The sequence below is a fragment of the Rhineura floridana genome, chromosome 1 (genome assembly GCF_030035675.1).
Source record: "Rhineura floridana isolate rRhiFlo1 chromosome 1, rRhiFlo1.hap2, whole genome shotgun sequence".
Classification (NCBI taxonomy): domain Eukaryota; kingdom Metazoa; phylum Chordata; class Lepidosauria; order Squamata; family Rhineuridae; genus Rhineura; species Rhineura floridana.
This window is the reverse complement of record NC_084480.1, coordinates 132,488,285-132,502,567: the sequence shown is the minus strand read 5'-3', so window position 1 is coordinate 132,502,567 and position 14,283 is coordinate 132,488,285. Positions and strand designations below refer to the sequence as shown.

The 14,283-nt window shown below is 45.8% G+C and overlaps 1 protein-coding gene across 3 annotated transcripts in view; it reads right to left on the bottom strand.

Annotated features, from left to right (window-relative positions):
• The window catches only part of PLPPR1 (phospholipid phosphatase related 1), a 155,694-nt gene extending 144,217 nt beyond the window's left edge, over positions 1-11,477 (bottom strand). For all 3 annotated transcript variants that reach the window (XM_061632754.1, XM_061632725.1, XM_061632715.1), the window contains exon 1: positions 11,093-11,477. The gene's annotated coding sequence lies outside the window, so the exon portion shown is untranslated. The remainder of the gene's footprint in view (positions 1-11,092) is intronic.
• Between the last annotated feature and the right edge of the window lie 2,806 nt (positions 11,478-14,283).

Here is a 14,283-nt window from a genome sequence, read left to right as displayed (position 1 = left end):
TCTTGGTTGATGGCAGGCAAGCATGCTATGCGCACATGTCATCCTTTGGGGAAAGCCATGACTGTTTAAAGTGATATACAGGGCCGGTGCCAGAGGGTGGTCAGGTCGGGCCCTGGAAAGGGGTCCTCGAGAGGCCCCTCCTCAGGATGGGAGGGTAGCGCTTCTGTTCTGCAATCCACTGCAGTAGCAGCTCCCGATCCTGCCACAGATTGCAGAGAGGGAGCTCCCAGGCACCCCCCCAATATAGTCAGTGTGGGCTTCAATAAGCTCACATGCACACCCCACCTACCTCTCCCATCCCTGTGAATGATGTGCATGCTGCGTGTGCATGCCTGCCATAAACCAAGATGATGTTGAAGGCTTCCCTAAGGGGCTGATGCCCCAGCTGCCATCTTGGTTGATGACAGGCATGCACGCGCAGCACACACATGCCTGCCATCTACTAAGATAGTGTCAAAGGCTTCTCTAAGGGGCTGAAGCCCCCACCACCACCTTGGTTGATGGCAAGCATGTACACACAATGCGCATGTCATTTACAGGGATGATAGAGGTAGGTGGGCCACACGGGTGGGTTTATTAGCCTTGCACCTCTTGTATGAAGAGGGTGGGCTATAGCACCACAGGCCCTGGGCAATCTGATGCCCAAGGGCCCAGGCATGTCTGGTGCCTGCCCTGGTAGTATAATACTGTTTTAAATATAAGGTACAGATGTGGCTCTTCCTGCTCTATGCGGGAAGGCTGGGGAGTGGAGCCAGCAGAGAAGGGGCTGTACACATGGCCTTGCATCTCCCACACACTTTATCTGAATGCATACATAGGGCTTATCTTTTTCAGAAAATTATCTCTAACAACGTAATGAAAAATCACTGAATGTCATTTTTCTGCATTGTACCACTTAGTCTGCAGAGGATTAATTGTATACACATTCATGCACATCCTTCATGCAGCATAAAACAGCCCATTAGGAAGAAGGCTTTGTCCAGTGAGTTTTCACCCCTAATACGCAACAGAAGAAATATGCATGTTATTCAAATGTGCAGTCCCTACACCTCCACTCTCCATAGCAGAGCGTAGAGAAATTCTCATCGTGATTCTACCTCATGTGTGGAGTGCCATGAACGCTTTTAACATACTGGCTTCTCTATAACTTTTGTATCCATCTGTTTGAAAGTGGTATCTTCCAGAGGCCATGCAAGAGCTGAAATCCCAGCACTCTTCCAGCCATTGGCACGGAACCATCCATTCAAGGCATGGCCTCACTGAAATCTCCCACAGCCAAGTGAGGAAACAAAAAGCAGTATAAAAATGCAGCCTTTCCCAAACTTCAAGTCCCTAGATGTTGCTGGACTACCCATCATTCCTGACCATTGGCCATGCTGGCTGGGGCTGATGGGAATTGTAACCCAACCACACATCTAGGGACCCATCAGCTGGGAAAGGCTGAACAGTGCAAACTTTCTTTCATCAACGTCTGTTTTTTTATAGTGAACTCATTCTCCAAGTATGGATTCTTACATAGTCAAAATGGCAGCATCCAAGCAAAAGAGGGAGGTATCCACAGGGTTGGGGAAACCAAACATTTGCAGAAGTGCATTTAAAAAACTAAGAAAAAATATAGAGGGGGAGAACCCCCCCCCCAAAAAAACAGATCAATGAGGACTGAGCATCCTCAGTCGCCACAGAATAGTGACTGGCTGTTAAGGGAGGGGGAGGAATGGGGGAAAGGGAAAATGGACTAACCTGGAAAAGGGCATGGCTGGCTAGCTAACTCCCCATTAGGTTTTTTATCCTCAATATTGTATTTCTACTTCTGCAAACCTTGAGGTTTCCCCAAGCATGCTGATAACTCCCTCTTATTTTGTAGTAGTCTCATTTTGGCTCCACAGCCATCATTGCTCAACACCTGGAGACTTCCCTCCCCAACCCCCCTAAAAAAGAGTTTGCAACTGCCAGATCAAGAAACAAGATTGATAATGGGAACACATGTAGTCGCTTGTCAAACTGTGAAGAGTGACTACTGGGTTTAGCAAACAGTACGTGCAGGTTCTGAAATGCATCCAGTCCCAAGAAGTTCACAACTAGAACCCAGATTCCATTGTGTTATAGGATGTTCGTGCTATGTTCTGTTTCAGAACTTCAGGGAGAGGTTTGGCCATAATATAGCCAAACCAGCAGCACCCACACATAAGAGGGGGGTACCAGGAGATTCGGGAGGAATCTCAAGACGAAGAAGTACAAAAAAAGCTTCCCAATGGTTAGTTTCTCGTCTTTACTCAGGTCTCATTGTGTGTGAAAATTTTAAAAAATAACCCTGCTAAAGCAAATTCCAATGTAAAAGCAGTTCATTGTTCCCATATTGTAGGTTGGAAGGGGCTGTGGCTGGGAATGACAAACCTGCAGTGAGCCCTGCAGTGCAGTTCACAACTAACTGCAGGTCAAGCTCTAAGTAGTATACAATCCCCCTGCAGTGTGGTCTTGTGGTATTTAACCTCTGTTGCACATTGGTCAAGGGACTACAACAGCCCTGCAAATTCACCCAGTGCTTTTATTCCCAAATTGCAGGTTGGGCTGAAAGAGTGATATACAACAGCAATGCAGTGTAGTCCCGTGATACCCCATTGCAGGTTGGAGGGCTGTGCTGAGAGAGCGTAGCTTTCAACAGCCTTCCAGTGTAGTCCATTGTTAAAGCTTGCTGCTGGCTGGCAGCCTGAGCTTGCAGCGATCATAAAACAAGGCTAATCCCGGTTACCTTTTCACAGTTCAATATACCTAACTGCAGAATCCATCTGGATTAGTTTCCATCTCATCTTTCCAGTCTCAGTGATATTTTCTTGTCGAGGAGGCATGGACAAATCAGCATAGCAGTGCAAGCATGCATTACTATACCTTATGAGACATGAAGGTGGTCTCATTGGAATTGGCCACCCCCATCAAACAGAATAATGTCCGTGAAAAGGTCCAGGCCCCTGAAGTTGAGCTGCCACCGCCCAACGTGAACCACCAGCAGCAGCAGCAGCAGAAGCCTGGCGAGCAGCAGCTGAGCGAGGAGGACGAGGTGGAGATGGAAGCAAGCCTATCTGGACATATTGGATTTGCCTTGCCCACCACTGGCGCCACTGGAGCCCTGCCCGAAGCCCAGCCGCCCCAAGCCACGGAGTCTCTGTGCCACCACCAGCAGCAACAGCAGCAGCAGCATCTCCTGCTCCTCCTCCAGTTCTCCTCGCCGCTGCCACCTAGCACAGGGCCTCCTGCTCAACAACAACAGCCACTGTCACTACCACATCTGCCTGCTCCTCTGAGCTGCTGCAGCCACTGCCCAACGTAAACCACCAGCAGCAGCAGCAGAAGAAGCTCAGGGAGCAGCAGATGAGCGAGCCCAAGGACGTGGAGGTGGAAGCAAGCCTATCTGGACACTGAGGGAAGACACTGCTACCAAGGGATCTGTTACAGCCTTCTTTGAGGGATATGGACTGTTATACAATGATGGGACTCAATTGTATATTTGTTTTCTCTCTCTCTCCATATATATATATATATATATATATATATCTAGATATTGCAGACTAGATTGATTTGAGATTTCAGCCTGTTTTATGGCATTTTGTGGTATCATTTATTGATACTGTTGTAGTTTTTTATTATTATTATGTTCTGAATTGTTTTTATCATATCATTTTGTTCTTGCTATGGAAGCTGCTTTGGGGTCACCTGGTGATGAAAAGCGGCATACAAACAAACAAACAAACAAATAAATAAATAACACTGCAGGTTAGAGATTGTTATTTTATTATTATTTGTACAGATTTATATAGTGCATACCCATAAAGAGAATATCAAAGTGGTGGAATAGCAATATAAATGCATCAAATGAACATGAGGACAACATTTCACAGAGTGATAAAACAATACCTAATACTTGGCAGGCTCACATATCAAGGAAAGCCTATCTGAACAAAAAGGTTTTTGGCCAGTGTCAAAAACATACTATTGCCATAGGGAGGGAATTCCAGAGAGTGGGTGCTGGTACACTAGAAGTGACAGTGAAGAGGACCTCAGGGCCATGAGGAATCACTAACAATGCCCCCCTAATTATCACAGCAGAAACATAACGTGTAAGGCTGTCCATGAGATACCCTGACCCCAAGTTGTCTAGGGCTTGAAAGTGGTATCTTCCAGAGGCCATGCAAGAGCTGAAAGAGTGGCTGTATACTATAGTCAGCATGGATTTTTCACATTCCACAATATTAAATTGAAAATATCCCCCATGCCATTCTGATGCTTCCCATAAGCTCATTTCAAAACAAAACCTTACAAAACTTATAGTCCTGAACTCAGAAACACTTGCTTAACAACCTCTTCTCCCAGGCATTTTAACATGTGTTTTTAAATTGCTTTTTAAAAATGTGTTTTTAAATTTGTATATTTGTTTTTAATGTTTTAATTGTTGTAAACCGCCCAGAGAGCTTTGGCTATGGGGCGGTATACAAATGCAATAATAAATAAATAAATAAATAAATAAATAACAACCCTCTAAATCTTCAAGTGTTACACAAAACAGTCAGAGAGACTCAAGAGTTCAAAGTGTAAAAAGAGAGAGGAAAAAATTCCTGGCTGATTTTTAATTAATTTAAGAAATTTAGCATTGAACTCAGTGATAAGGCCGGGCATGATCAGTAGGAACCAACCTGTCAGTGTTCTAAAAGCCAGACTCACAGCTGATGGGCTTGCCTAATCAGGGGGCCGCACCCACACCAGACCTTTATTTCACTTTAGACAGTCATGGCTTCCCCCAAAGAATCCTGGGAAGGTAGTTTGTGAAGGGTGCTGAGAGAAAACTCTTATTCCCCTGACAGAGCTCCAGCAGCCAGAGTGGTTTAACAGTCAGCTGCTCTGATTGAAGCTCTGTGAGGGGAACAAGGCATCTCCTAGCAACTCTCAGCACGCTTCACTAACTACACTACCCAGCATTCTGTCCAAAGTGAAATAAAGGTCTGATGTGGATGTGGCCATGAACAGTTTTTGTTTAAATTTGGGTGGGAGGCTACATGTGCCTGCTGTAGAATAAAAAGGTAGGGGAAACCCTGAAAAAAATGATACTGTTCACAAAGTTTTCCTTTTGGAAAGGCTTCCCCTCTGCCCAGTGCCCACCCATCCAATCTCTTCCCCTCCTATTCCTGCCCTCCTGCTCCCCTTCCTCCCCCTCCCCTAGGTCAGTTTCACCTATCCTAAGCATAATTGCACAGGAGTAAATCCCACTGAACTCAAAAAGCATGCAAATGATCAAACCTGTCTTCCCCTTCTCCTCCCTCCCATCCCCTCCCTCTTGCCCCTTCCTTCACCCCTCACCCCTCCCTTCCAATCCCCTCCTTCCCCTTCATCCTCCCTCCCCTCCTCTCCCCCCGTCCCCGATGGTCAGTTTTACCTATCCTAAGCATGATTGCATGGGAGTAAATTCCACTGAACTCAATAAGCATGCAAATGATCAAACCTGCCCTCCCCTCCCTCCCATCACCTCCCTTTTGCCCACCCCTTCCCTTCACCCTTTCTCCCTCCCATTCCAATCCCCTCCCCCTCCTTCTGCTCTCCTCTTCCTTCCCCCTTCCCTCTACTCTCCCCTCCCCCATGGTCAGTTTTATCTATGCTAGCCATAATTATACAGGAGTAAATCCCACTGAACTCAATAAGCATACAAATGATCAGCCTGCCTTTCCCCTCCCTTCCTCCTCTCTCTTCTTCCTCCCCTTCTCTCTTCCTTTTTCCTTCTCCCCTGGCCACTTCAGGCCTCCCTCCCCATGGTCCATTTTACCTATCCTAAGCATGATTGCACAAGAGTAAATCCCACTGAACTCAATAAACATGTAAATGATCAAACCTGCCATCGTCCTCCCCCTCCGGCCTGCTCGCCTCCCCCTCCCCCTCCTCCCCTCCCCATCCCCCTGTGGTCAGTTTCACCTAAATCCCACTGAAATCATTATGCATGCAAATGATTAATCCATTCTCAGCAAATTTGCGCAGGATCCCATTTCTTACCTCCCAGATTAAAAAGCAGAGAAATTCACTGACAGGCAAAAAACATTGCGGTTTACGAATGTACCTATAGCCAACAGATATTTCTATCAAACTTTAAAAAGCAGGGAAATTGGGCAGCTATAGTGAATGCACCAGGGGAGCAGGAGACCTGACCTCCTCTCTGAGATATTGGACTGCCCTATGAATTTGTCAAAATGCAAACACAAATTGGGTTGGTCTTTCACAGTCCAATCCACTTCCTATGTAGCTTTTCTCCTTGATAATGTATTCTCCACATCTTGATCACTTTTCTGAGGCTTCTGAGATTGTCACATCCACACCATACATTTAAAAAACATTTAAACCATGTATAAAGCACATGGCTTCCCCCAAAGAATCCTGGGAATTGTAGTTCACCCCTCACAGAGCTGCAAATTCCTACCACCCTTAACAAACTGCAATTCCCAGGATTCTTTGGAGGAAACCAGATGCTTCAAATGTAGGGTGTGAATGTGATATCCATTTTAAGATAAGTGCAAATTAAGAATACTAAAGTGGTCTTTGAGGGAGGAAATTTCCCAAGACAGATTGACCAGCTCTGCCTCTGGATTTAGACTACACGAATGCTGTGTTCTATGATCCAAAAGATACTCCAGTACTCCACTGCAAGACTTACACATTTTTAGGCACACTACTGATTACATATGTGAGGTCCGTAGCACTGCGGACTGTGCTACTTTCCTTTCTGTTTCCCACTCATTTGCTCTGAGACACAAATGGGCACAAGGCAGGAGGGTGTTTTCCTATCTTCCCTCTCACTGTGAGATTCTGTTTGTTGCTAAGAAAGTGGGTCATGTTTATTATTTGGAATGAGACACATCAAATTATTTTACATCAGCTCCTTTTGAAACAAGAAAAACCTACCTCTCTATGAAAATGGTAGTCTTGCCAAGCCTCTAGTCAAGCGTTCCAAGCGGAGATTTGTAAGCAAGAGAGGAACCTGTCCTTTTGGCCATATCAATGTTGTGATACCTTTTAATTAAAGATGCATTTCAGATCTTGGAAGTTCTTTTTCTATTAGTGGAACACAGTCTACTCCAGTGTTCTTCAACCTTGGATCCTCATATGCTGATGAACTACAACTCCCATCATCCTTGACCATTGGCTAAGCTGGCTGTGGATAATGAGAGTTGCATTCGACAACATCTGGAGGCCCAAGGTTGAATTCAGAGCACAAGTCTATCCTGCAAATCTCAAAGCATTGAGACAAGACAGAGATAAAGAAACCAGCTATGGCCAGAACCTGTGGCTCTCCAGATATTGTTGGGAGTCCAGCTCCATTCTCCCTGACAAGTGGCAATGCTGGCTGGGATTGACGAGAGCTAGAGTCCAACCACGCCTGGTAGGCCACAGGTTCCCCATTCCTGGGCAAAGTATTGACTCCCATGAGCTCAACATTCCAAGACACTCCTCCACACAGCTCTGTCATCTGAACTCTTTTGTTTTGATCCACATCCCAAGCCACCCCACATTTTTCCTGAAATTATACAGCGTTCTTACTTGACAGGAGTAGCAAGAGGCTACTAGTTCCTATTAGCCCAGTCACTACTCAGCTCTTATGTTAGATAAGTCAGCTCCCAAGGACACTGGAGATATATGCATATGTATCTCATAGGCCACATTCACACCATATATTTATTCCACTATTGTTACACTTTAAACAGTCATGGCTTCCCCCAAACAATCCTGGGAAGTGTAGTTTGTGAAGGGTGCTGAGAGTTCTATTCCTCTCCAACACTACAATTCCCAGAGTGGTTTAACAGTCAGTCCCTCTTCTATAATAATAATAATAATAATAATAATAATAATAATAATAATAATAATAATTTAATTTTTTAGGCCGCCTATCTGGCCGAAGCCACTCTTCTCAAAGAACTCTAAGAATTGTAGCTGTGTGAGGGGAATAGGGGTCTCCTAACAAATCTCAGCACCCTTAACCCTTAAATCTATGGGGAAAGCCATGCCCTTTTAAAGTGGAATAATGGTGGGATAAATGAATGTGGCCATACATTAAAATTGGTGCTATTAACCAAGAACAAACTTTGTGTTACGACAGAGGTAGGGAACCTTTTTTAGCCCAAGGGTCACATTCCATTCTGGGCAACCTTCCAGGGGCCAAATTTCAGTGATTGGCGGGGCTACAGGCAAGAGTGTACAGAGGAATAAGTGTAAATTTTACCTTTGTACAGTAGGCTAGTTTCTACACACACTCGCACACCCCTGTACCCTCCATCCAGACTCTCTACACAAGAGGCATTATCAGAGGTCCAAGACATATTCCAGCCAAGCAAAAACATATGAGGTGCAAGGCAGGGCCAATGAGGAGTATAGCCTGGAGAGAGTTCTGAGGGCCCGACAGGGAGGCCTGGGGGGCTACATTCAGTCACCGGGCCAGAGGCCCCCTACCCTGGTGTAACACATAGAATAATGTGATGTAATAATCTCTCCTACTACAAGACTGGAAGGGTGCAAGAAGTTTTATAGCTTTTTTCATATCCACCTTTTTTCTCCTCTTGTAGCAACTTTAGCATTAACCATTTCACTTCTATACCAAGGGTTCTTAACTTGTGGTCCATGGACCCCTAGGGGAGTCCATGAACCAGGCGCAAAAAAAAAAATCAATTTCCAGTGTGATAAAATTAATTATATTTATTTATTCTTTTAAGGGAGTCCATAGTTTTCATCAGATTCTCAAAAGGGTCCGTGACCCCCAAAAAAGTTAAGAACCACTGTCCTATACCATCCACAAAGTCACATTTCAACTGAAGGACAACTGATTCACTCTCACTTGCCCCTCCTAATAATCACATTGAGCGCGGAAATGGCTCAATTTCACATGCTTTGCCAGCTAGGAAAGGAATACAGCAAATGCTCTACCAACCCCACTATTTCTATTTGAAACAACAGAAGTATTTACTTCCCAGCTAGAAAACTATTCACACTTAGTAGTTAGTAGTTTCTCCAGTATTCCTTGGTTCATCCTGTGGTAACCATATCCGGAGACTGATTTACATCTCACTTTTTTCTTTTTTGGATGTACACCTAAGATATTTCACTTCAAAAGGTAAAGTGTAAACAGCAAGTGGGGTCAAATTTTGGGTTTGCAAACACTTATGCAAGATGCATACACTCATGAGGGAGATAAGATTAGTTGTCCATCAAGTGCACTTTCAACAGCAAACCCAGGTTTGCTATTATACAATGTGAGAGCAAGCCCTGATTCATTCAGCATTGGTAAAATGAAAACTTCCAAAATAAAATGTTTTCCAGGGCTTAATCCAGGGGTAGTCAATGTGGTGCCCTCCAGATGTTACAAACTACAACTCCCATCAGCCCTGATCATTGGTCATGATGGCTAGGCTAATGGGAACTGTAGGTTACAAAACCTGGAGGGCATCACATTGGCTAAACCTGCTTTAACTTGAGCCGAGGTTTAGCCTCCAAGCCTGTTTTCAGTGACCATGGAGAAATAAAGGGGCACTTTTCTTTTACCGCTAAGAAACCATAATCAGCCCTCCATCCAAAATGAAGAGAAGATTCCAGGACAGAGGGCACAGCTTCGAGGCTAGCTTGGGCTATGATAGTTCTCATTGTAGGAACGATGCCCCAATGCCTGGGCAACCACAGCTCAATTTTTTACAGGATGCTGTTCTCCATGGGTATATTATAGAGAGAAAATATTTAGCAACAGTTTTTCTATTGTTGTGCATCAGAAGGAAAAAGAGAGATCATTTTAAAAATCCTTAGGAAATCAACTGGATTTATCCCATAAAATATACCAGGACATCACACCTAGGTGGAAGGAACACACACACTATCTTCTATCTAAACCTTCTTTCTTATTTAAGGCCAGATTTTCCAGCCACATCTCAACAACTCCTTTCCAATGTCCATCGAATGCCACAAACTTCACCTTGGCTGCCTGTAACGCACAGCTAGTGAGGAACCTCCAAAAAGAGCAACAAGGACAGCAAACCTCCGTGCTTTTCACAGGCAGTACCTGACACACAGATCACTTTTTCATCTGCTGATGGCACAGGGCGGAGTCTCTCAGGCAACAGCAGCTGAACACAAAAACGGGCTCTCTCCTTGCAGCTGAGCGCCAGAGGCTCCCAAGGAGAAACCTGCTGAATGTCAAGGCAAGGGAGCAACACCACATGCCCCACTCCCAAGGGCAGAGATGCAAAACTGGGCTCATCAGCACCCAGTTGCAGACACAGCCAACTCCAGGAATAGATCTGCATGCAGCAAAACTTTCCTTAGATGGATTTCTTCAGTCCAAACGCTTATAGACACACTTTTTCAGGTTGCTCATTCTCCGGTCTCTTTCCATCAAAAGCAACCTCTACAAAGGTGTTCTGCATCTCCCCTGGAATGATTCAACATGGGGAAGTCCAACTCTACACACAAAGAAATCATAAGCGAGCCCCAGAAGCATCCAGGTATACACGCTCACATCGCCCCCCTCCTCGGTATGTTATGTATGACCCTTTCCTCCAAGCCACACAGATGCGGGTTGTGGAACGCACACATTGCGAGCGGCACCCTGCAATCCAGACAGACCCACAAGCACACTCAGCGCATGGCAAACATGTCCATGCGTCCCGAGTGCCATGCATACACCACCACCCCACACCCCCACAACCCCACGCTGTTCCCTCCTCCTACTTCGGAAAATAATAACAATTTTTAAAAAATCCTATAATTGTTTTGGAGATCCCAACAAGTGCTCTTTGTGTCTCCCTCCTTGCTTCATTCGGAAACTAGAGGGGGGGGGCAAAACTTTCCTGGAGGGACTAAAAAAAAAGAAATAAACACACACACACAAACCCGACGCCAGCTCCTGCGTTTAACAGCCAGCCTTGCAATCGTTGCCCTTCCCAGCAATCTGCCACCGTAAGCCACCGCACCACCTCCTCCTCTCATTTCAGAGTCAACAGTCTAACGTTCCCGGAGTTGCCTCCCATCCCCGCTCCCCCTCCAAATTACCCTCCCGCAAGCCCCACAATGTCCTTTGCCTCACCTCCCGGCTCTTCTCCGGCTTCCTTCGCCTGCCTTTCTGTAGCCCCGCTGTCCAAGCTAGGAGTAGCAATATCCACTCAAGCTGCCGCCAGGAGCCACCATCGCCATCCAATGCATTATGATCTCGGGGTGCATATATCTATATATATCGCGCGTGTGTGCGAGAGACAGACTCGAATCCTTGAGAAAGCTATTATGATTCTGTTCCTTCTGATCCTGATCCACCCCATCCACAAGGTCTAGGATCTTCTATTTGTTTAACAGAAGGACATATAACACGGGGGAGGGGGGTGGAAGGGGTTTGACGGTGATGATGGGAGGTGGGGGAGGGCGAGCGCGCAGGCGCAGGGCAAGGGACGCTAAGCGCTCGTTCGGGCGTCCACAGAAGCTCCCTTGCGCTTCCCACCTCATGTCCTGGCAGCAGGAACGGAGCTGCCTTATAGGGGAAGGGGGCGGGGCGTCGTGCGCCAAGGCTGGAGGGTCTTTTCTGTGTGCCTCGACGCTCTCGCTCGCTTCCTCTGCTTAGAATTGCCTTGTGCTTGGGGAGCAATAACCTCCGGCGCCTTCCCCCCCTTCTGTGCCAAGCAGTGGCCTCTCCCCTCACCTGCCTCAGGACTTCCCTCCCTAGCCCCCTTTGAAAACGATGTATCTCTTTTTCCTCCACAGATGTAGCCCGCGCTGGGGCTTGTAGCTTTAGCTAAGAGAAATTCCCTCTTGCCTTAGCTTTTTCTTCAGAGAGAGGATGAAGGAGGCCCGTGTTTCCTTGGGCGCGCGGCACTCTTCAGTGTACGATGCCGGTTCCGGCTATAGAATGTTTTCCTATAGATGTAAAAAAGGGGGACGGGAGGAATTACGGTCAAAATTAGGGATGGATGGAGGCGTGTGTGTGTGTGTGTGTGTGTGTGTGTGTGTGTGGAACTGTAAGGTTGCTTCCAGTTGATCTTTGGGAACCTTGAAGGCAAAATCGGAGAAGCCTACAAAGCACCATGCTGTAATGTATCGTGAAGAAGATGTAATGCCAGGATTTTTGCCTTGGGAAAAAGTGGAGTGGGCATTGTACAGATGGCACTTCTCCAGGAAAATGCACGTGTGGGAGAGTGGGTTATGGTGTGAGCACTTGTTCCGTGGACTGCTAACCTGGGCTGAGTCGAAGTGCCCCATTATACTGGGGTTGGCATAGGATCAGAATAGTAGAGTTGGAAGGGGCCTACAAGGCCATCGAGTCCAACCCCCTGCTCAATACAGGAATCCAAATCAAAGCATTCCCGACAGATGGCTGTGCAGCTGACTCTTGAATGCCTCCAGTATAGGTTTTTAATCTATCACATTGCTAAAGACTCCTCTAATACAATAGAGGTTGGTGAATGCACATCTTTTGGACAGTATAACTCTCCCCCCAAGGTCTTCTTTCCTTTTAGTTGCTTTCTTCAAGAAACCGAGACAAAGCAAAGGGCTCTTAAGCCCTAACTGTCCTCCCTTTGCCAGCACAAGCAACAGTCAAGGCTTTGACAGAGTTAACATTTTTCTCCATTTCAACATCTCTCCAGATTTTGGGGTTCCTTGTTGCATGAAGGTGTTGCAAGAGCATTTTTTAATTTCCTCAGAGGAACAGAAGGACACCCCTCCCCCAATCTGTGTGCTGCAGTGACCCTGAGGAGCCACTGAGAACCAGTGTGGTGTAATGGTTAGTGTGTGTTGGACTATGACCTGGAACACCAGCGTTTGAATCCCCACTCAGCCATGAAGCTCACTTGGGTGACCTTGGGCCAGTCATTGTCTCTCAGCCTAACCTTCCTCATAGGGTTGTTGTGAGGATAAAATGGGGAGGGGAGAACATGTGCATCACCTTGAGCTCCTTAGAGGAAAGGTGGGATATAAATGTAATAAATAAATATCAGATCCAGACACTCCTGCCTCAGGACCAGAGGTCTCCATATCAGATACCTAGGTTCCTGGTCAGCTCATAACTCCAGTTTTTGCCCCAGGGCCACAAGAGAAAAAGCAGATGGTGAACCAGCAAGGAGTTCCAGGGGTGGCTGTGAAGTGCCTAGCTACCTGCACGTGGGGCTACTCAAGAGGAGGAGGAAGTGCATGTAAGCACCTTTCTGGATCAGGGCCTGGCTGAGCATCAGGAAGGGATGGAGCCTTCAGTTCCTAGATAAGCTCTTGCTCTGAACTGCATTACTACTAAAGCAACAGTCCCAGTCTCTAGCACAAAGCCTCCTTGCAATTGGGGAAATGGACATTGCCTCAGTTTGCACGTATGCTGGTTCCAAAACTGATCTCCACTTTCTCCAAGTTAAATTGGCAGGCAGGCAAAGCTGAAGGTAGGTCCTAGCAAGCTCACAAAACTCTGGGGGTATGAATGTTGCTGATCTTTCAGTTCTTTTTCAATTCAAAAACTGGCACCTGTGAAAAAATAGTTGCAGATAGGGCAATATCAAGGCCTGCAGGGTTACTATATATGCTTTATTTCATGCAATTCCATTAGTAAAAATACCCCTGTTTTTAAGGGCTGGTTCACACATGCAAGGGCATCACTTGATTATGTGAGAAATCACTTGGTGACTTCAGAGCTGTGGACAGATTCCACTGGAAAGCATTGCATTCAAGGTCCCGTGAGATTGTGTGCATGTTCTCTTTGTGGTGTGTGATATGTCATTGTTCATTCACAAATGCATATAAGTCACCACAACAATGTAGTCAAGTATATATATGTCAACCATCCCTAAAAACTATAGTGCATGCATGTTCCTTATTTCATTGCCTATATGTCCGTTGTTATAGCTCAGAATGGATTCCAGATTTCCATACCGTTCATCTAATTTTTAACAATTTTATGCAGGAATGCTACACTGTTAAAGTCCCTGCTTATGTGTATTGCTGCTGCTCCTTCATTTTACTCTGAACTGTAGTCTTTGATAGTGCAGTATTTCATTTATTATTGTCATTCTATGTTCATTTTATTTATTTTGGCAATTTATATACCACTTATTTACAATCGTTTCTCAGCAGTGCACAAGCAACACTGTAGCCGTGGTGGTGGGGAATAAGGGTGCCCCACTAGAGCTATGCTTCCCCCCGCTAGGATCTTTTAGGAAGTAGTCTTTTTAATTTGTGACGTGGCAGACAATGAGAATCTCTATTTACAGAATGATAGCTTTTTTTAAGAACAGCAGCAGTTTTAGAATA